Source organism: Choloepus didactylus, chromosome 20 (assembly GCF_015220235.1).
Source record: "Choloepus didactylus isolate mChoDid1 chromosome 20, mChoDid1.pri, whole genome shotgun sequence".
Classification (NCBI taxonomy): domain Eukaryota; kingdom Metazoa; phylum Chordata; class Mammalia; order Pilosa; family Megalonychidae; genus Choloepus; species Choloepus didactylus.
Genome location: NC_051326.1, coordinates 63,536,201 through 63,562,212, shown reverse-complemented (window position 1 = coordinate 63,562,212; position 26,012 = coordinate 63,536,201). Strand labels below are relative to the sequence as shown.

At 40.1% G+C, this 26,012-nt stretch overlaps 1 long non-coding RNA gene across 1 annotated transcript in view; it reads right to left on the bottom strand.

Annotated features, from left to right (window-relative positions):
• The window catches only part of LOC119516784, a 50,382-nt gene that overhangs the window by 17,770 nt on the left and 6,600 nt on the right, over positions 1-26,012 (bottom strand). Inside the window, exon 2 of the long non-coding RNA XR_005213372.1 lies at positions 25,839-25,876. This is a non-coding gene — a long non-coding RNA (uncharacterized LOC119516784). The remainder of the gene's footprint in view (positions 1-25,838; positions 25,877-26,012) is intronic.

Genomic DNA, 26,012 nt, shown 5'->3' with positions numbered 1-26,012 from the left:
TACAGGCATGGTTTGTCCTAAGGAATAACTCCCCCCTAGCTGTGGACCTGTGAAACTTAGAACAAGTTATATACTGCCAATACACAAAGGAGGGACAGTCATAGGATAAACATTCCCATTGCCATAAGGAGAAACTGAAAGGAAAACAGGGTTTAAAGGACAAAAACAATTCCTAAAACCTGCAGGGCAAACTGCATTAGATTTCAAAGACTGAGAGTCCTTCACAGAATGATGTTGTATCCTTGGGGGTTGGGAGAGTGGGAGTCCAACCCTTTCCAAAGGCTTTCATGGCAGCCCTTTTCTCTCCAAATGCTGGGGTAAATGCTCCAACATATCCACTCATTGGGGAGACCACCTTCTTGGCCTCACCCTCTTCAAACATCAGGGCAGCACCCTCAACCCCTTCAGAACAGTGGGGTGGTGGCCAGGCTCTCCCCATTCTCTTGGGAATGTGCTCCACCATCTTTGGGGCCTGGGGTGGCAAAACTCTTCCTGAGAATCGAGGCGGAGGGCCCACCCTCGACCTCCAGGGCAAACTCACCCTTTCCATGCATGTGGGCCACTCCGCTTTCCCAGCCCAAGACCTCTTGACTCCAGACCTCAACTTCCATGGCTCTGTCTTTGAAAAGATGTTTCCTTCAATTTGTTCCTTGTCTGTCTCCTCCAGTCCAGACTGGCAGTTGCTCCATCTATAAAGATCTCACAAAATTCTGTTGGCTTCACACGAAGCACACTTGGGTCACAGCCATCAGACAATGGGACTTCCCACAAATCACTTCTGGATAACTCCATCTCCAATCTTGGCTTATACTGAAATGGCAGTCTGGTTCTATGTTTGGTTAAATCTTCATGTGGGGCTATATCTTCTGGACTTCCACCCCCTGGAAGCCCAGGGTTTTCAAAACAGTAACTTTCTGGTATCTTTGAACCCAAGAGTTCATTTCTCAGCTTATATCTCCACTCACATTTTACTATAAGCTGCAAGTAGAAGCCAGGCTGCTACTTCTATATTTTGCTTGGAGATCTCATCAGCTAAATATTCCAGGTTGTCACCTTCAAATTCCGCCTTCCATCCAACACCAGGACTCAATTATGCCAAATTCTCTACCACTTTAAAACAACGATTGCCTTCCTTCCAGTTTGCAACAAGACATTCATCATTTCTGCTCAAGGCCTAATCAGAGGTATCTTTAGAGTCTGTATTTCTACCAACAGTCTCTTCAAAGTGGTCTAGGCCTTTTCTATCAAACTCCTCACAATTCTTCCAGAATCTTCCCCTTATCCACTTAAAAAGCCATTCCAACATGTGGTATTTGCAAACTCAGCAGCACCAGCACCCCATGTCTCTGGTACCAAAATCTGTTCTGGTTTCTTAATGCTGTTGGAAGGCAAAACACCAGAAATGGATTGGCTTTGATAAAGGGGGTTTATTTGGTTACACAGTTACAGTCTTAAGACCATAGAGTGTCCAAGGTACCACATCAACAATCAGGTACCTTCACTGGAGGATGGCCAATGGTGTCTGGAAAACCTGTTAGCTGGGAAGGCACATGGCTGGTGTCTGCTCCAGAGTTATGGTTTCAAAATGGCTTTCTCCTGGAACGTTCCTCTCTCTAGCCTTCAGCTTCTCTCAAAAATGTCACTATCAGTTGCTCTTGGGGTGTTTGTCCTCTCTTAGCTTCCCCAGAGCAAAAGTCTGCTTTCAAAGGCTGTCTCCAAAATGTCTCTGTAAACTGCAATTCCTCTCTCAGCTCCTGTGCATTCTTCAAAGTATCCCTCTTGGCTGTAGCAAGCTTGCTCTTTCTGTCTAATCTTATATAGTGCTCTAGTAATCCAATCAAGGCCCAAGCTGAATGGGCAGGGCCACACCTCCACAGAAACTATCCAATCAGAGTCATCACCCATAGTTCGGTGGGGTGTATCTTCATGGAAACACACAAAGAATTACAATCCAATCAACACTGATACATCTGCCCACACAAGATTACACCAAAGATAATGGCATTTTGGGGGACATAATACATTCAAACTGGCACAGCCATATTCTAGCAATTTGCCTTTAATCTTTTTAAGCAGTATAGGTTTTATCACACAATATGAAATGCTTTATTAATTGATGTACCACCCTTGTCCTCTCAGAAAAGTAACCAAGCAGAGCAGAAAGAGACATTGTCATCAATTTACATCTGAGAGAAAATGATCCTATTATACCCCAGACAGGAGGTGCACAAGTTCTAGGGTATGATATTAGCATAAAAGTGACAGCCTACAGTTTCCAGGTTATCTCACAATCTCTCCATCCTTTGAGCCTATTGTATCAAGAACCCGTAAACCCTGCATTAAAACAGAAAAATTAATGTCAATTCGTTTCACTTTTGACCAAATCTACAATGCACTTCTTATAAGATATATATTTTTTATATTAAATTATAGAAAGTTTTAAGGGTAAGACTGTACCCTGGAATTTTATTTTTCATTGCCCATATTCCTATCAAGACTAAACCTGTACTGCAATGTCCTTCTGTTTAACAACTGTCCATTCCTATGTTGAGCTAATTTGGAAGCAAAAAAGTGTCCAAATCCTGAAAGTGGAGAAAAACATTACATCCACCACACAGGATTTGAACACACAACTGTATCACCTGGAAGTCTGGGAAGCCACGTTGTCTCTGTGCTTAACAGGAACATCAGTTTCAGAAATTCTCTGGTGCAATGCCCAGTATTTGTTTCTTGCCTGACCACTGGATTGGGATTGCCTGTGAGTTCTTTGTCCCACTGTTACAAGAATATCCAATATGAAATGAAAATGAAGTAACTATGAAGCAAAATCTCAGGCCATCAGGAAATTCTCCCCCTCTTAATACAAAAAACACCTCACCAAGCTTATCAATACATCAGCACTCTCCTAATGGAGTTAACACTATCCAGTCCCACCCCAGGAGTTTTGGTTACTGCCAGCAGGAATTCTCTCTGATCCTCACATAAATGTAAGGTGGAGGCCCTAGGGATCAGTTGGGCCAGCAAAAACTCCAACTGGGGAAGCCAGAGGAGGCAAATGTAAGGAAAATATATAAAGTTAATGCCTTCCCACAGCCTACATTCAAGAAAGACAAGGAGTATGCTTTGCTGCAGCCTGAGTCCTGCTTGCAAAAGGGTACACAAAAGCCACCTAGGAATGAATATGGCTAACCTTCACCCCACTTCCATCCACAACAATAAAACACACACACACCATGTGCCAAGCACTGATCTCCATGCTGAAGATTTTCATGAATAAGTCATAGGTCCTCCTTCAATGGAGTGGTATTTCTGATTCAACTGTGCAAAATGTGAAAAAATAGCACAAGGAAAAGGCTGGGATGGAGTGGACTGGAGTTCTCTTCTCCCCAGCACATGTCCATACAGAGACACCAGGAGGAGAAGATTTAGTGCTGGGTCCCACTTACATAAGAAGACTACATCCCTTTGCCAACAGGCACTTAGCGCTCCCCTCCTTGTTTATGCTTTAAAAAAACATGCCCATTGTAAAAATCTCATTAAAAACAAAATTTTAAGGACATTTTAAGTCCCCCTAATAAAACTTTCTAAAGAGACTCTGGGCAGGCTGGGGTAAACATCTGATGCTACCAAAACTCTCATTATTTGAAGATGCCATGATTCTATATTTGTAAAATAAAAAAACAAACTACAACAAAGCTACTAGAGCTAATAAATGAATTCAGCAAGTAGCAGGATACAAGAGCAACATGCAAAAATCAGCAGCATTTTTACACACTGGTAATGACCTATCTGAGGAGGTAATTAAGAAAAAAAATCCTTTCAGAATAGAAACTAAAACAATCAAGTACCTTAAAAAAACTTAACCGAAGGTGTAAAGGACTGGTAAACAGAAAACTATAAAACACTGCTAAAAGAAATCAAAGAAGACCTAAATGGGTGGAAAGACATTCCATGTTCATGCATAGGAAAGCTAAATTTCGTTATGATGTCAATTCTACCCAAATTGATCTACAGATTCAATGCAATACCAACTAAAATTCCAACAGACTACCTTGAAAATTAGAAAAGTTATCAAATTTATCTGTAACAGAAAGGGGCCTCAAACAGCCAAAAACATCCTGTAAAAGAAGAATGAAGGCAGAGGACTCACACTTCCTGACTTTTAAGCTTATTATAAAGCCACAGTGGTCAAAACTGCAAGGTTACTGGCATAAAGATAGAAATAGTGATCAAAGAAATTGAACTGAGAGTTCAAAATAGATCCTCAGATCTATGATGAAAAATTTCTGACAAGGCCCTTAAATCCCCTAAACAGGGACAGAACAGTCTCTTTAACAAATGGTGTTAGGAGAAATGGATATCTATATCCAAAGGAATGAAACAGAACCCCTACTACACACCTTACAGAAAAATAAAGTCAACAGGGATCAAAGACCTAAAGAAAGGAGCCAATGCCAAAAACTATACAATATACAGAAACGTCTTCAAGACCTAGTCATGGGGGTAGCTTCTTAGACCATACACCCAAAGCACAAGCCATGAGAGAAAAAATAAATAAATGGGAACTCCTCAAGATTGAACACTTCTGTGCTTCAAAACGACTTTTTCAGAAACGTGAAGAACCAGCTAACACAATGGGAGAAAATATTTTGTGACCATATATTGGATAGGGGTTTGATATCCAGTATATATAAAGAAATGTTAAAACTCAACAATTAAAAGACAATCAAGGAGAACCTAAGATGGCGGCTAGGGGAGACAGGACAAAGAAACGCCTCCATGAAAAATACTAGATAAAAACCAGAAGGTGACCCAGAATACCTGTTTCAGTGAGGCACCAGCTGGACAAGGTGTGCTAGAACCACAGGGGCCGTGCACTTGGTGAAACCAGGAGTCTGCATTGTGAAATGAGTGAGTAAGCTCGGTGAAAGACCCGTGGCCATGCTGTGGTGTGGGGAAGCCGGGGGATGGCATTTGGAGATGGACTGGTTCTTAAAAAAAAAAAAAAGGGAAAACCCGAGTGGCGGCAGTTGTGACAGTTGGAACCACGCAGTGCAGCACGGCAGGAGGGGGCTGAGCCAACCTTTGGTGTCTGGCATGGAGGATAGCCCACTGCAGATTCCCTCAGGGCCAGGGCAGTGGAGGGGAGAGCCAAAAGGAGAAAGATACCCCGCTGCTTGCAGCTGGCTCCCCGGCCGGCTGGAGACACAGCCCACAGCCCAGAGCACCAGCTGTACCGGAGCTGGGAAGGAGGAACTGTGCAAAAAGGTGGTGGTGGTGGGGGGGGGGTTGAGGTGCCCCATTCAGCCATCTTTGCATCAGGCTGAGAGTGCCCCTGCATGGCCCAGCAACCCAGGGCTTCCCTTGAGGGATGGCATGCATTTGTGATGTAGCACAGCCTTCCCTCAGCAGAGGTCCTAGAAGATCACAGCTGAGAAGAAGGGCCATCTTGGAAAACCCAGGGATGCTACATCAATGCTGGTGGTTTGTGGGTCAGCAACAGAGAAAACCTGGGGCAAAACTGAAATGAAGGCTCAGACTCTTGCAACAGCCTTGAATTTCCGGGAACACCTGGGAGGTTTGAATATTAAAGCTGCCCTGCCTTCCTAACCACCCAGACACACGCCACACATTCAGGACGGACAACTCCAACAACACACCCAAACTGAGTTCACCAACTGAACCCCACAAGAATCATTTCTCAACACAGCACAAAGACAAAGCTGAGGAGAACTAACTTGAAGGGTATAGGTGACTCACAGATGCCATCTGCTGGTTAGTGAGACAAAGTGTACGCCACCAACTTGTATTTCTGAAAAATTGGATTGGTATTTTTTTCTTTTTTACCAATTGAAAGAACGCTATCAAGCAAAGCAAACACCAAGAGGCCAAAAACAGAAAATCTTAATGCGTATAATAAAACCAGACGATATGGGGAACCCAATCCCAAACACCCAAATCAAAATATCAGGAGAGACACAGTACTTGGCACAATTAATCAAAGAACTACAATCGAGGATTGAAAACATGGCAAAGGATCTAAAGGACATGAAGAAGACCATGGCACAGGATATAAGGGACATAGAGAAGACCCTAGAAGAGCATAAAGAAGCATTGCAAGAGTAAATAAAAAACTAGATCTTACAGAAATAAAAGAAACTGTTGGCCAAATTAAAAAGGCTCTGGATACTCGTAATACAAGATTAGAGGAAGCTGAATAATGACTCAGTGTCCTAGAAGTCCACAGAGTAGAAAATGAAAGAACAAAAGAAAGGAGAAAAAAATCGAAAAAATCTAAATGGATCTCAGGGATACGATAGAAAAATAAAAAATCCAAATTTAAGACTCATTGGTGTTCCAGAAGGGGAAGAGAAGGGTAAAGGTCTAGAAAGAGTATTCAAAGAAATTGTTGGGGAAAACAATATAAATACACAAAGCATAAATGTCCAATGAACTCCAAATAGCATAAATACAAATAAACCCACTCTGAGACATATTCTGATCAGACTCTCAAATGCTGAAGAGAAGGAGCAAGTTCTGAAAGCAGCAAGAGAAAAGCAATTCACCTCATAAAAAGGAAACAACATAAGACTAAGTTGTGACTATTCAGCAGCCACCATGGAGGTGAGAAGGCAGTGGCATGACCTATTTAAAATTCTGAGAGAAAAATTTCCAACCAAGAATACTTTATCCAGCAAAACTCTCCTTCAAATTTGAGGGAGAGCTTACATTTTTCACAGACAAACAAATGCTGAGACTTTGCCAATAAAAGACCTGCCCTACTTCAGATACTAAACGGAGCCTGACCAACAGAGAAACAAAGAAAGGAGAAAGAGATACAGAGAATTTTAACAGACATATATAGAACTTTATATTCCAAATCACCAGGACACTCATTTTTCTCTAGTGATCATGGATCTTTCTCCAGAATGGACCATATGCTGGGACATAAAACAAGCCTCAACAAATTAAAAAAAAAACAAGAATATATTCAAAGCACATTCTCTGACCACAATGGAATACAAATAGAAGTCAATAATTTTTGAATTGTAACGCCACTATTTACTTCCTAAATGATATAAAATACACAAACTATAATGACAAATCAGTCATTTTGAACTCAATGTAAAATATGTAATTTTTGACAAGAACTATATAAAGATGGGGGAATGGAGGAGTATAGGAACATAGTTTATGTGTCCTATGAAGTTAAGTTGATACCAAAGAAAAACAAGATGGTTATGGATTTAAGAGGTTAATTTTAAGCCCCACAGTAAACACAAAGAAATTATCAGAGAATATGACCATAGAGATGAAAAGTAGAGTATGGGTTAAGAGAAATGGGGGAAGGGGTAATGGGGAGTTAAGAAATGAGTGTAGGGTTGCTGTTCGAGGTGAAGGGAAATTTCTAGTAATGGATGGTGGGAAGGAGATAGCATCACAACATTCTAAATGAGATTAATCCCACTAATGGAATGCTAGGGAGGGGGTGGAATGGGAAGATTTAGGCTATATATATCTTTCCACAACTGAGGAAAAAAAAAAAGAAAAAGACAGTCTAAATATATGACAATTGAATGTCAAGGATGACCCTGGATGGGATCTGAGGATGGAGGACAGGAGGCTCGAAGGGACACAGTTGAGACATAAGGAAAGAAAAAAAAAGGAAATATAGAATGTAAGCTTTGTATCAATGTTGAATCTCTTGTTCTTCTCAGCTGCGTTTAATGGGATTGCATACAAGAAAGTTCCTGTTCATGGGAACTGTATATGTGAATTATAGTGTTTGTTGAAGGATGTGTGCAGGTAGCTCTCACATGTTCAGAGACAGAGCAATAGATGATGGATGATAGATAGGGAAGGACGGAGGGAGGGAAAGAAATAGCAGTGTGACAGCAAGTTAAAGTTGGTGCATTGGGGTATTGGGGGGGTCAGGGTATGCTGGAGTTCTTCGTTTTTGCAACTGTTCCTATAACTTTGAAATTACTTCAAAATAAAATTAAAAAAAAAAGACAATCAAATTATAAAATGGGCAAATGACATGAAAAGACATTTTTCCAAAGAGGAAATACAAATGGCTAAAAAGCACATGAAAGGATACTTACCTTCATTAGCTATGAGAGAAATGCAAATCAAAACCACAAAGAGGTATCATCTCACACTATTAGAAGCACCACTATTAAACAGGAAACTACAAGTTATTTGAGAGGATGCTGAGAAATTGGAACATTTATTCACTGTTGGTGGGAATGTAAAATAGCACAGCTGCTGTGGAAGAGAGTTTGGCAGTTCCTCAGTAAACTAAATATTGAGTTGCCCTATGACCTGGCAATTTCACTACTTGGTATATACGAGGAAGATCTGAAAGCAGGGGCACAAGCAGATATTTGCACACAGATGTTCATAGTGGCATTATTCAAAATTGCCAAAAAATGGAAACAAACCAAGTATCCATTGACAGATAAGTGGATAAACAAAACGTGATATATACATTTGATGCAATAATATTCAGCAATAAGAAGGAATTGAAGTCTTGAAGCACACAACATGGATGAACCTTTAGGACATAATGCTGAGTGAGGTAAGTCAAGACACAGAACGAGGATAGAGAATGGAGAAAGTTGCCTAATACATGCACAAGTTTTAATGAAGTTGAACTTAAATATTTGGAAATGGATAGAAGTGAGCGCAGCTTGTCATTGGGATTAAAAGTAACAGTGCTTAAATGTAGGTGAATTTGGTTGAAAGGGGTTGTTTAGTCATGGCTGTCACTGGAAGAAAGCTAGAAGTTAAACTATAGGAGTGTATAACAGCAAACATGGTAGGTATTGTTTATGATTAACACTACAAATACACTTAAGTTATCTCATGAAATAGTCCACATGTACAACAAATGTATAAAGAGTTAATAATAGAGTGGTTTATGGGAAAAAAGCACCTATTGCAAGCTACATATTATAGTTAATAGTAACATCTAAATATGCTTTCATCAAGTGACAAACATACCACACCAATACTAGAGGTCAATAATGGGGGAGGGGGCAGTATGGGGTGTTTTGGGTTTTCTTTTTTATGCCTATTTGTTACTTTTCTTTTTTGAGGATTGAAATGAAAATGGTCTCAAGACAAATGTGATAATAAATGGAGAACAGAATCTTTTAAAAACATGTCCTTATTTTATTATTTCTGCTTTTCTTTTCCTAGGTTTTTTCTCAAATTATTTCCCTTCCACTTTTCTTTTACATAATTTTTCTTCTTAGAAAATTGTTTGGTTAATTTAGTTCTAATTTTACATTAAAGTTGTTTTTTGTTTTTTTTTTTTTCTTTTTCCTTTGGCTTTTCCTTTTAAGGATTCCTATGCTAAATCATTTCATTCATTGTCTTTTATGTTTAGGGTATTTACACAGCAGGCCAGAAGTAAGAACAGCAACAAAACCTGAAGCCTGGTACCAGCCTTTTTTCTGTTCATTATAAGATAAGCTTTCTCATTCATCAGTCATGATCACATCTTTAAGACTGAGGACCAATTAACCTCTATTTGATTTAAGGCTCTAGTTTTTTAAGACTCACATTTATGAGAGCAAAATTCATGGCCCAAAATTTATCTAGTATTTCTAAAATGAGAGAGGAATAAAAGAGGCTATTATCAAATAATTTCCGAAAGGTCATTAATTGGGGAAAGATGAATAAATTATAGCCATTCACTATGTGGAATATTAAATGGCAGATAAAGTAATGGCACAAAGTTTAACAATGAAACAGATGTACCTTTGCTTATCTGAACATAGTTATCTTTTAAAACCTAGCAAGCTTAAGAAAACAAAAGGAATAAAGATATGTACACTATAATACATATATACATGTATGCATTTGTACATATATGGAATGTATGTGAGGGGACAGGGATGACAGGTAGAAACAGATCAGCAAGGGCAGTGGAACTGGGCAAAATGAAGCACATCAAGGGAAGTCTGCAGAGGGAAACTGAGGTGGGAGGATGGTGGAAAGAGAAGGGAGTAATGCTGATTAAGTAGAGGGTTAAGATCGCAAGGGAACCCAAAGGAGATGGAGGGAGGAGACGAGACGAAAAAGGCAGGCAGAAGAGAGGACCTAGGAGGGGATGTGGTGAATGCTGTCAGTTTAGCCCCCATCAAGAGATATTGAGACCCTAACTTTCTGGCTGAGCCAGCTAAAGCTACACTTAAAGTGACTGAAGGCAAGGAACTTTATATCCTTATCCCTCCCAGTACACTGAAGGAAGTTTCTGCTCCTGAAAAGGTGCTTCAAATCATGAGACACCAGTTGGGCTTTGCTTGTGACAGCTTCTAATGAGGATACTTCCAGGAGCAGTGGTCGGAGTTTAAACTGTCGGGAGAGACAGCACAGGGAGTATAATGGCAATACTACCATGACAGTGTTGAGGATAGGCTGCCCTCTGCATTACTACTAATGATATGCAAAGGAATAAAGATAGAAAAGGCAAAAGGACAGGACTAAGAAGGAGGAGTCAATCAACATGACATAAGACAGCTACTGAAAATCTTCCCCCAGAGATTCAGCAAATAAAAGGACAAATCTCACTTCCTCAAAACTCTGGAGTAAGGTAAAGACTGGAGAAGGATCCCAGAAACAATGAATCAAATAAACTTTCATCCAAGATGAGCCAGTCCTCTTCCCTCTCCCTCACTCAGTCCCAAGCAGTTTGGGAGGTGCCCACAGGCAGCGACCAGAATCCCTCACACCTCCTACCAGGGACACAGCCAATAAAATTGCTCACAGCAGTTAGATCACCACCTATATCCAAACACAGAGACCCAAGTCAAAAAGGACATACAGCAAGTCTCAGCTACTGAGGAGGGTAGAATACAAAAAGATCACCAAGGAGGAACTCTCAAAATGGAGGATAAGGGAGGGAACAAAAAAATCCACTTATTTCCCAAAAGCAACAAGTAGCCAGGCAGAAACTGTCTGAATCAATTGTTTGGGGACCCTGAGAAAAATGGAGGACATTTCAATGCACAGGTCAGGGTGGGACAAAGGGACTGAGAAAATGGCAAAGAGATTGCAAATTCAACCATGGCTTCCGGTACCCATCTCCTACCCTTGAGAGGCCAGGGGAAAGGCAGAAGACAAGGGTGGAAGCAGGAGTCCTCCGCCCCAAGTACAGAGAAGGACACAACCCAACACTGAGCCAGATCTTGAATGGGAAAGTGGGAATACAAGAACCCCACAGTTTCAGCCCCACACAGTCAGGTGCTGCTGGACTCCATGAGTTAAATATCTGCTGAGGGAGAATAATTAACCAAAGAGTGACATCTGCTGGGCAAGCAAGAAAGTGCAGATGAAAAAAGCAGTGCTGGAGGCGGGGCAAGATGGCAGACTGGTGAGCTGTATGTTTTAGTTACTCCTCCAGGAAAGTAGGTAAAAAGCCAGGAACTGCGTGGACTGGACACCACAGAGCAATCTGTCTTTGGGCATACTTCATACAACACTCATGAAAACGTGGAACTGCTGAGATCAGCGAAATCTGTAAGTTTTTGCGGCCAGGGGACCCGCGCCCCTCCCTGCCAGGCTCAGTCCCAGGGGAGGAGGGGCTGTCAGCTCCAGGAAGGAGAAGGGAGAATTGCAGTGGCTGCTCTTATCGGAAACTCATTCTACTGATTCAAACTCTAACCACAGATAGACTGAGACCAGACACCAGAGACTCTGAGAGCAGCCAGCCCAGCAGAGAGGAGACAGGCATAGAAAAAAAACAACACGAAAAACTCCAAAATAAAAGCAGAGGATTTTTGGAGTTCTGGTGAACACAGAAAGGGGAAGGGCGGAGATCAGGCCTTGAGGCGCATATGCAAATCCCGAAGCAAGGCTGATCTCTCTGCCCTGTGCACCTTTCCTTAATGGCCCTGGTTGCTTTGTCTATTAGCATTTCAATAACCCATTAGATCTCTGAGGAGGGCCGTTTTTTTTTTTTTTTTAAATCCTTTTTGCTTTTTCTAAAACAATTACTCTAAGAAGCTCAATACAGAAAGCTTCAAAGAATTGAAATTTGGGCACGTCAAGTCAAGAGCAGAACTAAGAGAGCTCTGAAACAAAAGGCAATAATCCAGTGGCTGAGAAAATTCACTAAACAACACAACTTCCCAAGAAAAGGGGGGTGTCCGCTCACAGCCACCATCCTGGTGGACAGGAAACACTCCTGCCCATCGCCAGCCCCATAGCCCAGAGCTGCCCCAGACAACCCAGTGTGACGGAAGTGCTTCAAATAACAGGCACACACCACAAAAATGGGCGTGGACATTAGCCTTCCCTGCAACCTCAGCTGAATGTCCCAGAGCTGGGAAGGGGGAGCAGTGTGAATTAACAGAGCCCCATTCAGCCATCATTTGAGCAGACTGGGAGCCTCCCAACACAGCCCAGCAGCCCAGAACTGCCCTGGGGGGACGGCACTCACCTGTGACATAGCACAGTCATCCCTCAACAGAGGACCCGGGGTGCACAGCCTGGAAGAGGGGCCCACTTGCAAGTCTCAGGAGCCATACGCCAATACCAAAGACTTGTGGGTCAGTGGCAGAGACAAACTGTGGCAGGACTGAACTGAAGGATTAGACTATTGCAGTAGCTTTAAAACTCTAGGATCATCAGGGAGATATGATTGTTAGGGCCACCCCCCCTCCCCGACTGCCCAGAAACACGCCCCACATACAGGGCAGGCAACACCAACTATACACGCAAGCTTGGTACACCAATTGGGCCCCACAAGACTCACTCCCCCACTCACCAAAAAGGCTAAGCAGGGGAGATCTGGCTTGTGGAGAACAGGTGGCTCGTGGACGCCACCTGCTGGTTAGTTAGAGAAAGTGTACTCCACGAAGCTGTAGATCTGATAAATTAGAGATAAGGACTTCAACTGGTCTACAAACCCTAAAAGAACCCTATCAAGTTCAGCAAATGCCATGAGGCCAAAAACAACAGAAAATTATAAAGCATATGAAAAAACCAGACGATATGGATAACCCAAGCCCAAGCACCCAAATCAAAAGACCAGAAGAGACACACCTAGAGCAGCTACTCAAAGAACTAAAGATGAACAATGAGACCATAGTACGGGATATGAAGGAAATCAAGAAGACCCTAGAAGAGCATAAAGAAGACATTGCAAGACTAAATAAAAAAATGGATGATCTTATGGAAATTAAAGAAACTGTTGACCAAATTAAAAATATTCTGGACACTCATAGTACAAGACTAGAGGAAGTTGAACAACGAATCAGTGACCTGGAAGATGACAGAATGGAAAATGAAAGCATAAAAGAAAGAATGGGGAAAAAAACTGAAAAACTCGAAATGGACCTCAGGGATATATGATAGATAATATGAAACGTCCGAATATAAGACTCATTGGTGTCCCAGAAGGGGAAGAAAAGGGTAAAGGTCTAGGAAGATTATTCAAAGAAATTGTTGGGGAAAACTTCCCAAATCTTCTAAACAACATAAATACACAAATCATAAATGCTCAGCGAACTCCAAATAGAATAAATCCAAAAAAACCCACTCCGAGACATATACTGATCACACTGTCAAACATAGAAGAGAAGGAGCAAGTTCTGAAAGCAGCAAGAGAAAAGCAATTCACCACATACAAAGGAAACAGCATAAGACTAAGTAGTGACTACTCAGCAGCCACCATGGAGGCAAGAAGGCAGTGGCACGATATATTTAAAATTCTGAGTGAGACGAATTTTCAGCCAAGAATACTTTATCCAGCAAAGCTCTCCTTCAAATTTGAGGGAGAGCTTAAATTTTTCACAGACAAAGAAATGCTGAGATAATTTGCTAACAAGAGACCTGCCCTACTGGAGATACTAAAGGGAGCCCTACAGACAGAGAAACAAAGACAGGACAGAGAGACTTGGAGAAAGGTTCAGTACTAAAGAGATTCGGTATGGGTACAATAAAGGATATTAATAGAGAGAGGGAAAAATATGGCAAACATAATCCAAAGGATAAGATGGCCGATTCAAGAAATGCCTTCACGGTTTTAACGTTGAATGTAAATGGATTAAACTCCCCAATTAAAAGATATAGATTCGCAGAATGGATCAAAAAAAATGAACCATCAATATGTTGCATACAAGAGACTCATCTTAGACACAGGGACACAAAGAAACTGAAAGTGAAAGGATGGAAAAAAATATTTCATGCAAGCTACAGCCAAAAGAAAGCAGGTGTAGCAATATTAATCTCAGATAAAATAGACTTCAAATGCAGGGATGTTTTGAGAGACAAAGAAGGCCACTACATACTAATAAAAGGGGCAATTCAGCAAGAAGAAATAACAATCGTAAATGTCTATGCACCCAATCAAGGTGCCACAAAATACATGAGAGAAACATTGGCAAAACTAAAGGAAGCAATTGATGTTTCCACAATAATTGTGGGAGACTTCAACACATCACTCTCTCCTATAGATAGATCAACCAGACAGAAGACCAATAAGGAAATTGAAAACCTAAACAATCTGATAAATGAATTAGATTTAACAGACATCTACAGGACATTACATCCCAAATCACCAGGATACACATACTTTTCTAGTGCTCATGGAACTTTCTCCAGAATAGATCATATGCTGGGACATAAAACAAGCCTCAATAAATTTAAAAAGATTGAAATTATTCAAAGCACATTCTCTGACCACAATGGAATACAATTAGAAGTCAATAACCATCAGAGACTTAGAAAATTCACAAATACCTGGAGGTTAAACAACACACTCCTAAACAATCAGTGGGTTAAAGAAGAAATAGCAAGAGAAATTGCTAAATATAGAGAGACGAATGAAAATGAGAACACAACATACCAAAACCTATGGGATGCAGCAAAAGCAGTGCTAAGGGGGAAATTTATAGCACTAAACGCATATATTAAAAAGGAAGAAAGAGCCAAAATCAAAGAACTAATGGATCAACTGAAGAAGCTAGAAAATGAACAGCAAACCAATCCTAAACCAAGTAGAAGAAAAGAAATAACAAGGATTAAAGCAGAAATAAATGACATAGAGAACAAAAAAACAATAGAAAGGATAAATATCACCAAAAGTTGGTTCTTTGAGAAGATCAACAAGATTGACAAGCCCCTAGCTAGACTGACAAAATCAAAAAGAGAGAAGACCCATATAAACAAAATAATGAATGAAAAAGGTGACATAACTGCAGATCCTGAAGAAATTAAAAAAATTATAGGAGGATATTATGAACAACTGTATGGCAACAAACTGGATAATGTAGAAGAAATGGACAATTTCCTGGAAACATATGAACAACCTAGACTGACCAGAGAAGAAATAGAAGACCTCAACCAACCCATCACAAGCAAAGAGATCCAATCAGTCATCAAAAATCTTCCCACAAATAAATGCCCAGGGCCAGATGGCTTCACAGGGGAATTCTACCAAACTTTCCAGAAAGAACTGACACCAATCTTACTCAAACTCTTTCAAAACATTGAAGAAAATGGAACACTACCTAACTCATTTTATGAAGCTAACATCAATCTAATACCAAAACCAGGCAAAGAGGCTACAAAAAAGGAAAACTACCGGCCAATCTCCCTAATGAATATAGATGCAAAAATCCTCAACAAAATACTTGCAAATCGAATCCAAAGACACATTAAAAAAATCATACACCATGACCAAGTGGGGTTCATTCCAGGCATGCAAGGATGGTTCAACATAAGAAAAACAATCAATGTATTTCAACACATTAAAAACTCGAAAGGGAAAAATCAATTGATCATCTCAATAGATGCTGAAAAAGCATTTGACAAAATCCAACATCCCTTTTTGATAAAAACACTTCAAAAGGTAGGAATTGAAGGAAACTTCCTCAACATGATAAAGAGCATATATGAAAAACCCACAGCCAGCATAGTACTCAATGGTGAGAGACTGAAAGCCTTCCCTCTAAGATCAGGAACAAGACAAGGATGCCCGCTGTCACCACTGTTATTCAACATTGTGCTGGAAGTGCTAGCCAGGGCAATCCGGCAAGACAAAGAAATAAAAGGCATCCAAATTGGAAAAGAAGAAGTAAAACTGTCATTGTTTGCAGATGATATGATCTTATATCTAGAAAACCCTGAGAAATCAACGATACACCTACTAGAGCTAATAAACAAATTTAGCAAAGTAGCGGGATACAAGATTAATGCACATAAGTCAGTAATGTTTCTATATGCTAGAAATGAACAAACTGAAGAGACACTCAAGAAAAAGATACCATTTTCAATAGCAACTAAAAAAATCAAGTACCTAGGAATAAACTTAACCAAAGATGTAAAAGACCTATACAAAGAAAACTACATAACTCTACTAAAAGAAATAGAAGGGGACCTTAAAAGATGGAAAAATATTCCATGTTCATGGATAGGAAGACTAAATGTCATTAAGATGTCAATTCTACCCAAACTCATCTACAGATTCAATGCAATCCCAATCAAAATTCCAACAACCTACTTTGCAGACTTGGAAAAGCTAGTTATCAAAGTTATTTGGAAAGGGAAGATGCCTCGAATTGCTAAAGACACTCTAAAAAAGAAAAACGAAGTGGGAGGACTTACAGTCCCTGACTTTGAAGCTTATTATAAAGCCACAGTTGCCAAAACAGCATGGTACTGGCACAAAGATAGACATATAGATCAATGGAATCGAATTGAGAATTCAGAGATAGACCCTCAGATCTATGGCCGACTGATCTTTGATAAGGCCCCCAAAGTCACCGAACTGAGCCATAATGGTCTTTTCAACAAATGGGGCTGGGAGAGTTGGATATCCATATCCAAAAGAATGAAAGAGGACCCCTACCTCACCCCCTACACAAAAATTAACTCAAAATGGACCAAAGATCTCAATATAAAAGAAAGTACCATAAAAATCCTAGAAGATAATGTAGGAAAACATCTTCAAGACCTTGTATTAGGAGGCCACTTCCTAGACTTTACACCCAAAGCACAAGCAATAAAAGAGAAAATAGATAAATGGGAACTCCTCAAGCTTAGAAGTTTCTGCACCTCAAAGGAATTTCTCAAAAAGGTAAAGAGGCAGCCAACTCAATGGGAAAAATTTTTTGGAAACCATGTATCTGACAAAAGACTGATATCTTGCATATACAAAGAAATCCTACAACTCAATGACAATAGTACAGACAGCCCAATTATAAAATGGGCAAAAGATATGAAAAGACAGTTCTCTGAAGAGGAAATACAAATGGCCAAGAAACACATGAAAAAATGTTCAGCTTCACTAGCTATTAGAGAGATGCAAATTAAGACCACAATGAGATACCATCTAACACCGGTTAGAATAGCTGCCATTAAACAAACAGGAAACTACAAATGCTGGAGGGGATGTGGAGAAATTGGAACTCTTATTCACTGTTGGTGGGACTGTATAATGGTTCAGCCACTCTGGAAGTCAGTCTGGCAGTTCCTTAGAAAACCAGATATAGAGCTACCATTCGATCCAGCGATTGCACTTCTCGGTATATACCCGGAAGATCGGAAAGCAGTGACACGAACAGATATCTGCACGCCAATGTTCATAGCAGCATTATTCACAATTGCCAAGAGATGGAAACAACCCAAATGTCCTTCAACAGATGAGTGGATAAATAAAATGTGGTATATACACACGATGGAATACTACGCGGCAGTAAGAAGGAACGATCTGGTGAAACATATGACAACATGGATGAACCTTGAAGACATAATGCTGAGCGAAATAAGCCAGGCACAAAAAGAGAAATATTATATGCTACCACTAATGTGAACTTTGAAAAATGTAAAACAAATGGTTTATAATGTAGAATGTAGGGGAACTAGCAGTAGAGAGCAATTAAGGAAGGGGGAACAATAATCCAAGAAGAACAGATAAGCTATTTAACGTTCTGGGGATGCCCAGAAATGACTATGGTCTGTTAATTTCTGATGGATGTAGTAGGAACAAGTTCACTGAAATGTTGCTATATTATGTAACTTTCTTGGGGTAAAGTAGGAACATGTTGGAAGTTAAGCAGTTATCTTAGGTTAGTTGTCTTTTTCTTACTCCCTTGTTATGGTCTCTTTGAAATGTTCTTTTATTGTATGTTTGTTTTCTTTTTAACTTTTTTTTTCATACAGTTGATTTGAAAAAAGAAGGGAAAGTTAAAAAAAAGAAAAAAGACAAACAAGGAAAAAAAAAAAAAAAGATGTAGTGCCCCCTTGAGGAGCCTGTGGAGAATGCAGGGGTATTGGCCTACCCCACCTCCATGGTTGCTAACATGACCACAGACATAGGGGACTGGTGGTTTGATGGGTTGAGCCCTCTACCATAAGTTTTACCCTTGGGAAGACGGTTGCTGCAAAGGAGAGGCTAGGCCTCCCTGTATTTGTGCCTAAGAGTCTCCTCCTGAATGCCTCTTTGTTGCTCAGATGTGGCCCTCTCTCTCTGGCTAAGCCAACTTGAAAGGTGAAATCACTGCCCTCCCCCCTACGTGGGATCAGACACCCAGGGAAGTGAATCTCCCTGGCAACGTGGAATATGACTCCCGGGGAGGAATATAGACCCGGCATCGTGGGATGGAGAACATCTTCTTGACCAAAAGGGGGATGTGAAAGGAAATGAAATAAGCTTCAGTGGCAGAGAGATTCCAAAACGAGCCGAGAGATCACTCTGGTGGGCACTCTTACGCACACTTTAGACAACCTTTTTTAGGTTCTAAAGAATTGGGGTAGCTGGTGGTGGATACCTGAAACTATTAAACTACAACCCAGAACCCATGAATCTCGAAGACAGTTGTATAAAAATGTAGCTTATGAGGGGTGATAGTGGGATTGGGAATGCCATAAGGACCAAACTCCACTTTGTCTAGTTTATGGATGGATGTGTAGAAAAGTAGGGGAAGCAAACAAACAGACAAAGGTACCTAGTGTTCTTTTTTACTTCAATTGCTCTTTTTCACTCTAATTATTATTCTTGTTATTTTTGTGTGTGTGCTAATGAAGGTGTCAGGGATTGATTTAGGTGATGAATGTACAACTATGTAATGGTACTGTAAACAATCGAAAGTACAATTTGTTTTGTATGACTGCGTGGTATGTGAATATAGCTCAATAAAATGATGATTAAAAAAAAAAAAAAAAAAAAAAAAAAGCAGTGCTTTTGTGAGCCTCTCCAGACCCTATACCAGGCCAATCAGAGCTGACTTACATTTCCTACACAGGTACTCAGCCCTCCTTTAGCTGAAATATGATCCAACAGTTAAAGCAGTACCCTAATACAAACCCAGGAAAAAAATAAATTCTATACAAGAGAGAGAAACCAAGATAATCAAGATAATCAGATGACCAGATATCAGGAAAAAAAAAAAAAAAAAAACCCACAATGCATCCTAAAACACAGGAAGAAATGGTCCAAAGGAATAAATCAAAAAGGCAGAGGAGACAAAGAATTGGAAACAACCAGTCAAAGAGTTTCAAACAAATCTCTTGAATCAATTCAAATAAATGAAGGAAAATATGTATAAAGACATAAAGAATATTAAGACACATGGAAACAAAGAATTTGAAAGAATACATAGAAAAATATATAGACATTATGGAAATAAAATACACTGTAGATGAAATTAAAAATATACTAGAGACACAAAAGATTATATTCTTCAAGAGGCAGAAGAAAGGATTAGCAAGCCAGAAGACAGAACAGCAAAATTCAAACAGACCAAAGCAACAGAGAAAAAAAATTGAAAAATTGGAGCAGGGTCTCAGGGAATTGATGAACAACACATATCACACAAACATATGTATCACAAGTGTCCCAGAAGGAAAAGAGAAAGGAAAAGGACCAGGAAGAATACTCAAGGAATCAGCTGAAAATTTCCCAACCCTTATAAAAGACATAAATATGCAATCCCAACAAGCTTAACATACTCCAAGCAGAATAAATCTGAATAGACCCACTCCAAGACATGCTAATCACACTGTTAAATGACAAAGAGGAGGAAAAAAATGCTGAAAGCAGTAAGGGAAAAGGAATTCACCACATGCAAGGGAAGCCAAAGAAGACTAAGTGCTGATTTCTTCATCAGACACCAAGTTGGTAAGAAGATAGTGGTATGATATTAAGTATGATGGAAAAGAAAATTGCAGGCCAAGAATTTTCTATCCAGCAAAGCTGTCCTTCACAAATGATGGAGTTTAAAATTCACAGATAAACAGAAGTTGAGAGAGACTGTTAACAAGAAACCAGCCTTATGAAACCTACCAACAGGATTCTCCTTTAGAAGGACTTCCTTGCTAGCTGAAAAGAAGTCAAGAGGGAGATGCCTGAAGGAGGATACAGAAATGAAGAGTATTAGTATGGACCACAAAGAAATAAAAAAGATCGTAAGAGGATAGTATGAACAACCATATGCCAACAAACTAGACAACTTAGACGAAATGGACAAATTCGTACAAACACACAAACAACCTACACTGGCTCCAGAAGCAACAGATCTCAACAAACCAATCTCAAGTAAAGAGATCCAATCAGTCATCAAAAACCTCCCAAAAAAGAAAAGCCCAGGAACACATGGTTTCACAGGAAAATTTTATCATGCATTCCAAGAGGAATTAATACCATTGCTGTTCAAACTCTTCCAAAAAATTGATCAAGTGGATTTTTTTCCAGGTATGCAAGAGTGGTTCAACACAAGAAAACCAATTAATGTAACACACCTCATTAAAAAATCAAAACGGTAAAACACATGATCATCTCAATTGATGCAGAAAAGGCATTTGGCAAAATTCATCATCCTTTCTTGATAAAAACACTTTGAAAGATAGGAATCAAAGGAAACATCTTCAACATGATGAAGTGATACATGAAAAACCCACAGCTAAAATCCTACTCAACAGTGAGAGACTGATAGTATCCCTCTAAGACTGGGAACAAGGCAAGAATTCCCACTGTCACCACTGCTATTCAACATTGTATGAAAAGTTCTAGCTAGAGGAACAGGCAAGAAAATGAAATATAAGGCATCCAAATGGGAAAGAAAGAAGAAAACTTTGTCACTATTTGAAAATGATAACATCCTATATCACAAAAAACTGAAAAAACCACAACAAAGCTACTTGAGGCAATAAAGGGGTTCAGCAAATTGGCAGGATACAAAATCAACAGGCAAAAATCAGTGATGTTTGTATACACTAGTAATAAGCTGTCTGAGAAAGTAATCAAGAAAAAAAAATCCATTTACATTAGGAACTGAAATAATACAGTATCTATGAATAAACTTAACCAAGGATGTAAAAGATTGGTGCACAGAAAATTACAAAACATTGCTAAAAGAAAGAAGACCTAAATATATGGAAGAGACAATCCGCATTCATGGACAGGAAGGCTAAATGTCATTAAAATGTCAATTCTACCCTAATTGATCACAGACCAAATGCAAAACCAATCAGGAAATCCTAATTAACAAATTCATTTGGAAAGGTAAGGGAACCTCAAATAGCCAAAATCATCTTGGAAAAAAAAAAGAAGGAAGTAGGATGATTCACACTTCCTGTAGCTAAAGATTATCATCAAGCCACAGTGGTCAAAACAGGCAACTTCCATGCCTGCAACTGGAATAAAGATAGACATTCAATCAATGAAATTGAATTGAGAATTCAGAAATAGACCCTCAGGTCTCTCTAGATAGAAATGAGGTGGGGCTGATGGAAAAACAAATGAATAAATAAAAACAGAGGCTTCTAGAGTCAGCCAAGCTCAGAAAAGGGCTGTGCCCCAAGAAAAGGGGTACACAGAGCCAGGTACCAGCTCTGGCTCTCCACTGGCAAAACTGGGGGGGGGGGGGGGGGGGGGGGCAGAGAAGGAAGGGCAGGGACTTGCTTTAATAGGGGGATTTTTTTCTTATTCTCTGTTTTTTAAAACTATCCTAAGAACCTTATTAGAGAAAGTCTCAGGCATTTTCAATTGTCAGCTCTGCCCCAGGCAAGGGTGGAGTTAAGATAGGTCTGGCAGACAATGTAAGTCAAGAAAAGGAAATAACTCCCAAAAGGGCTTATGTTCCCCAAGAAAAGGCAGGAAAGGGCCCAGCTTAAGTGACGGTCTGCCTACAGAGAATTCAGATCCCAAGGGCTGGATGAAAAAAAAAAAAAAAAAAAAACCCACACAAACAGCTTAAGCTTGGCTTCTGTGCTGGTTTGACTGTATTATGTCCCCCAAAATGCCATTATCTTTGATGTAATCTTGTGTGGGCAGATGTATCAGTGTTGATCAGATTGTAATTCTTTGAGTGTTTCCATGGAGATGTGCCCCACCCAACTGCGCGAGATGACTCTGATAGGATAATTTCCATGGAGGTGTTACCCCACCCATTCAGGGTGGGTCTAAATTAAATCACTGGACCCACACAAATGAGCAGACAAACAGAAGGAACTCAGTGCAGCTGTAAGTGACATTTTGAAGAGCAACTGAGTGACATTTTGAAGGGGAGCCACAGCCAAGAGGGACCCTTTGAAGAACGCACTGGAACTCAGAGAGGAGCTTCAGCTACAGAGACATTTTGGAGACGGCCTTTGAAAGCAGACTTTCGTTCTGGAGAAGCTAAGAAAGGACAAATGCCCCAAGAGCAACTAAGAGTGACATTTTTGAGAAGCTGAATCCTAGAGAGGAACGTCCTGGGAGAAAGCCATTTTGAAACCAGAACATGGAGTAGACGCCGGCCATGTGCCTTCCCATCTAACAGAGGTTTTCTGGATGCCACTGGCCATCCTCCAATGAAGGTACCAGACTGTTGACCTTGGACACTTTATGGCCTTAAGACTTTACCTGTGTAACCAAATAAACCCCCTTTTATAAAAGCCAATCCATTTCTGGTGTTTTCCATTCCAGCAGCATTAGCAAACTAGAACAGCTTCTGACTCATCCTCAGTCCCTGGCAGGGACAGGTTCTGTGGAGAATTAAAGGCACCATACTTCTTTACACCAGTGGGGAGACATGCACTGACAAGTGCCACCTCCTGGGCAGGACAGAAAAAAACAAAGAGTCTAGAGCTCTCACAGCAAAGTCTGACAACCTGTGGGACTCATCCTCAGGGAAACTTGATAAGGATAACAGCCTCCTCCTGAGACCTGGGTTATCTGGTCTGGGAAAATCTGTTTGGGGTTGATCATATCTGGGTTGAATCACACTAGAAAAAATGAAGATATGGCCCAGTAAAAGAAACAAACTAACACTTCAAATGAGATACAGGAGTTGAACCAACTAATTAAAGATGTTCAAACATGTTAAATCAATTCAAAAATCAAATCGATGAGTAGAGGGAATATATGGCAAAAGAGATAAAGGATATAAAGACGACATTAGGCAAAAATAACGAAGAAATCTAAAGTTTGAAAAACCAATTTGCAGAACATATGGGAATGAAAGGCAGAATAGAAGAGATAAAAACACAATGGAGGTTTACAACAGATATGTATATTATATATATATTTATATGTATTATATATATTTACATATATATAATATATAAATATGTTTTATATATACATATATATATACATACATATATATAGAGAGAGAGAAGAAACTGCCAACCAAGGATTCTATATCCAGGAAAACTGTCCTTCAAAAATGAGTGAGAGGAGTTCCAGAAGATGGCAGCATAAGGAAGTGGAAGCCAGTTAGTCCCCATGGAACAACTAATAAACTACCAGGAACAACTAGTAAATAATCTGGAATAACTGTGGGAAGACAAACGTGACTGTCGACTCATCACACACCAACATGAATTGGGAGGAATGACTGCAACTGCAGCATAAAATCTGTAACTAAAAACTGCAAATCCAAGCCAAGAGCCCCCTCCCACACAGCAGCCCAAACTGCAAAGCCTTGCTGTGATAGAGAAAAGCACTCTCCAAGCAAGTGAACATAGGTCAGCTGAGCTCCAACTGGGGTTTTAATTAACAAGCATGGATTGCTGAACACAAGCTACAAATCTCCAACAGAGGCTTTTGGTGACTGACCTTGGAGACCCAGAGGACCTCTCTAGGAGGGAGGGTGCTGTCTCTGGTCGACAGGTGAAACTGAAGGTGGCTGTGAACTAGCCCTGAAGGGGGGATTCTGTCCTTTTTTTGGCTAAGTGGAGAAAGCCTCAGTCATTTTCAGTTCCCAGCGCTCTGACTCAGACAGGGTAGAGAGAGCACAGTCAGAGAGGGACTATTCAAATGTAAATGACCTCTCCCTAGGGAGTGTATCTTCCCTAAAAGGAAACAGTTGGTGCCAAGATCTACTACACACCTTCCATTCAGAAGCAGACCCCAGAGCCTAGGGGAAAACAGCCATGGGCCCACCTCCTTAAACCAGTCCGGAGCTACAGGGTGACAGGCACCACCTGCTGGGCAGAAAAGCACAGTGACTTGAGGCTTCACAGAGGATATCAATCCAAGACACCCTCAGGGAAATCAGATACTATTGCCTCCTTCTAGACCTGGTCTGGGAAAACCTCATTGGGGTAACCAAGGAAACCAGATGCCTAGACAACAGAAAACTACACTAAGAAAAACAAGTTATGGCCCAGTCAAAGGAACAAACTTACACTTCAACTGAGATACAGGAATTTAAGCAACTAATGCTAAATCAATTCAAAAAGTTTAGAGAAGATATGGCAAAAGAGACGATGCAGATAATGAAAACACTGGGCATACATAAGGTAGAAATTGAAGGTTCAAAAAACAACTGGCAGAATCTATGGAAATGAAAGGCACAACACAAATGATGAAAGACACCATGGAGAAATACAATAGCAGATCTCAAGAGGCAAAAGACAACACTCAGGAGCTGGAGAACAAGACATCTGAAAGCCTACACACGAAAGAACAGATAGAGAAAAGAATGGAAAAATATGAGCAACGTCTCCAGCAACTGAATGACTACATGAAATGCAGGAATATACATGTCATGGGTGTCACAGAAGGAGAAGAGAAGGCAAAAGGGGTAGAAGCAATAATAGAGGAAATAACCAGTGAAAATTTCCCATCTCTTATGAAAGATATAAAACTACAGTTCCAAGAAGCACTGCATAGCTCAAACAGAATAGATCTGAACAGGCCTAAGCCAAGACACTTAATAATCAGATCACCAAATGTCAAAGAGAGAATCCTGAAAGCAGCAAGAGGAAAGCAATCCATCACATACAAAGGAAGCTTGATAAGACTATGTACAGATTTTTCAATAGAAACCATTCAGGCAAGAAGGAAGTGGGGTGATATATTTAAGATACTGAAAGAGAAAAACCACCAACCAAGAATCCTACATCTGGAAAAACTGTCCTTCAAATATGAGGGAGAGCTTAAAATATTCTCTGACAAACAGGCAATGACAGAGTTTGTGAACATGCCTGTTCTACAGGAAACACTAAAGGGAGCACTACAGAATGAAAGGAAAAGACAGGAGTGAGAGGTATGGAACACAATTTGGGGAGATAGTAGCACATCAATGTAAGTATACCAAACAAAGATGATTGTGATTATGGTTGAAGAAGGTGATGGTAGCATGTTGTGAAAATAACTAACAGTGCTGAATGGTGCATGAATGGAGAAAGATTTCACCGTCTCTCATGAAGCTAATTACAGAGTTGCCTTAGGATCCTGCAACCCCATTACTTGGAATATACCCTGAATAACTGAAAGCAGGGACAGCCACAGACATTTGCACACTGAAGTTCATAGTAGCATTATTCACAATTGCCCAGAAATAAAGTGTTCATCAACAGGTGAGGGGATAAAACAAAATGTGGGATATACATACCAATGGAATATTGCTCAGCAGTAAGAAGGAATGAAGTCCTGAAACATAAAAAGGATGAACCTTGAGGACATTATATTAAGTGAAATAAGTCAGGCACAAAAGAACAAATATTATATGATCTAATATGTACTAATTATAATATGTAAGCTTATAGTTATGAAACCTAGAATACAG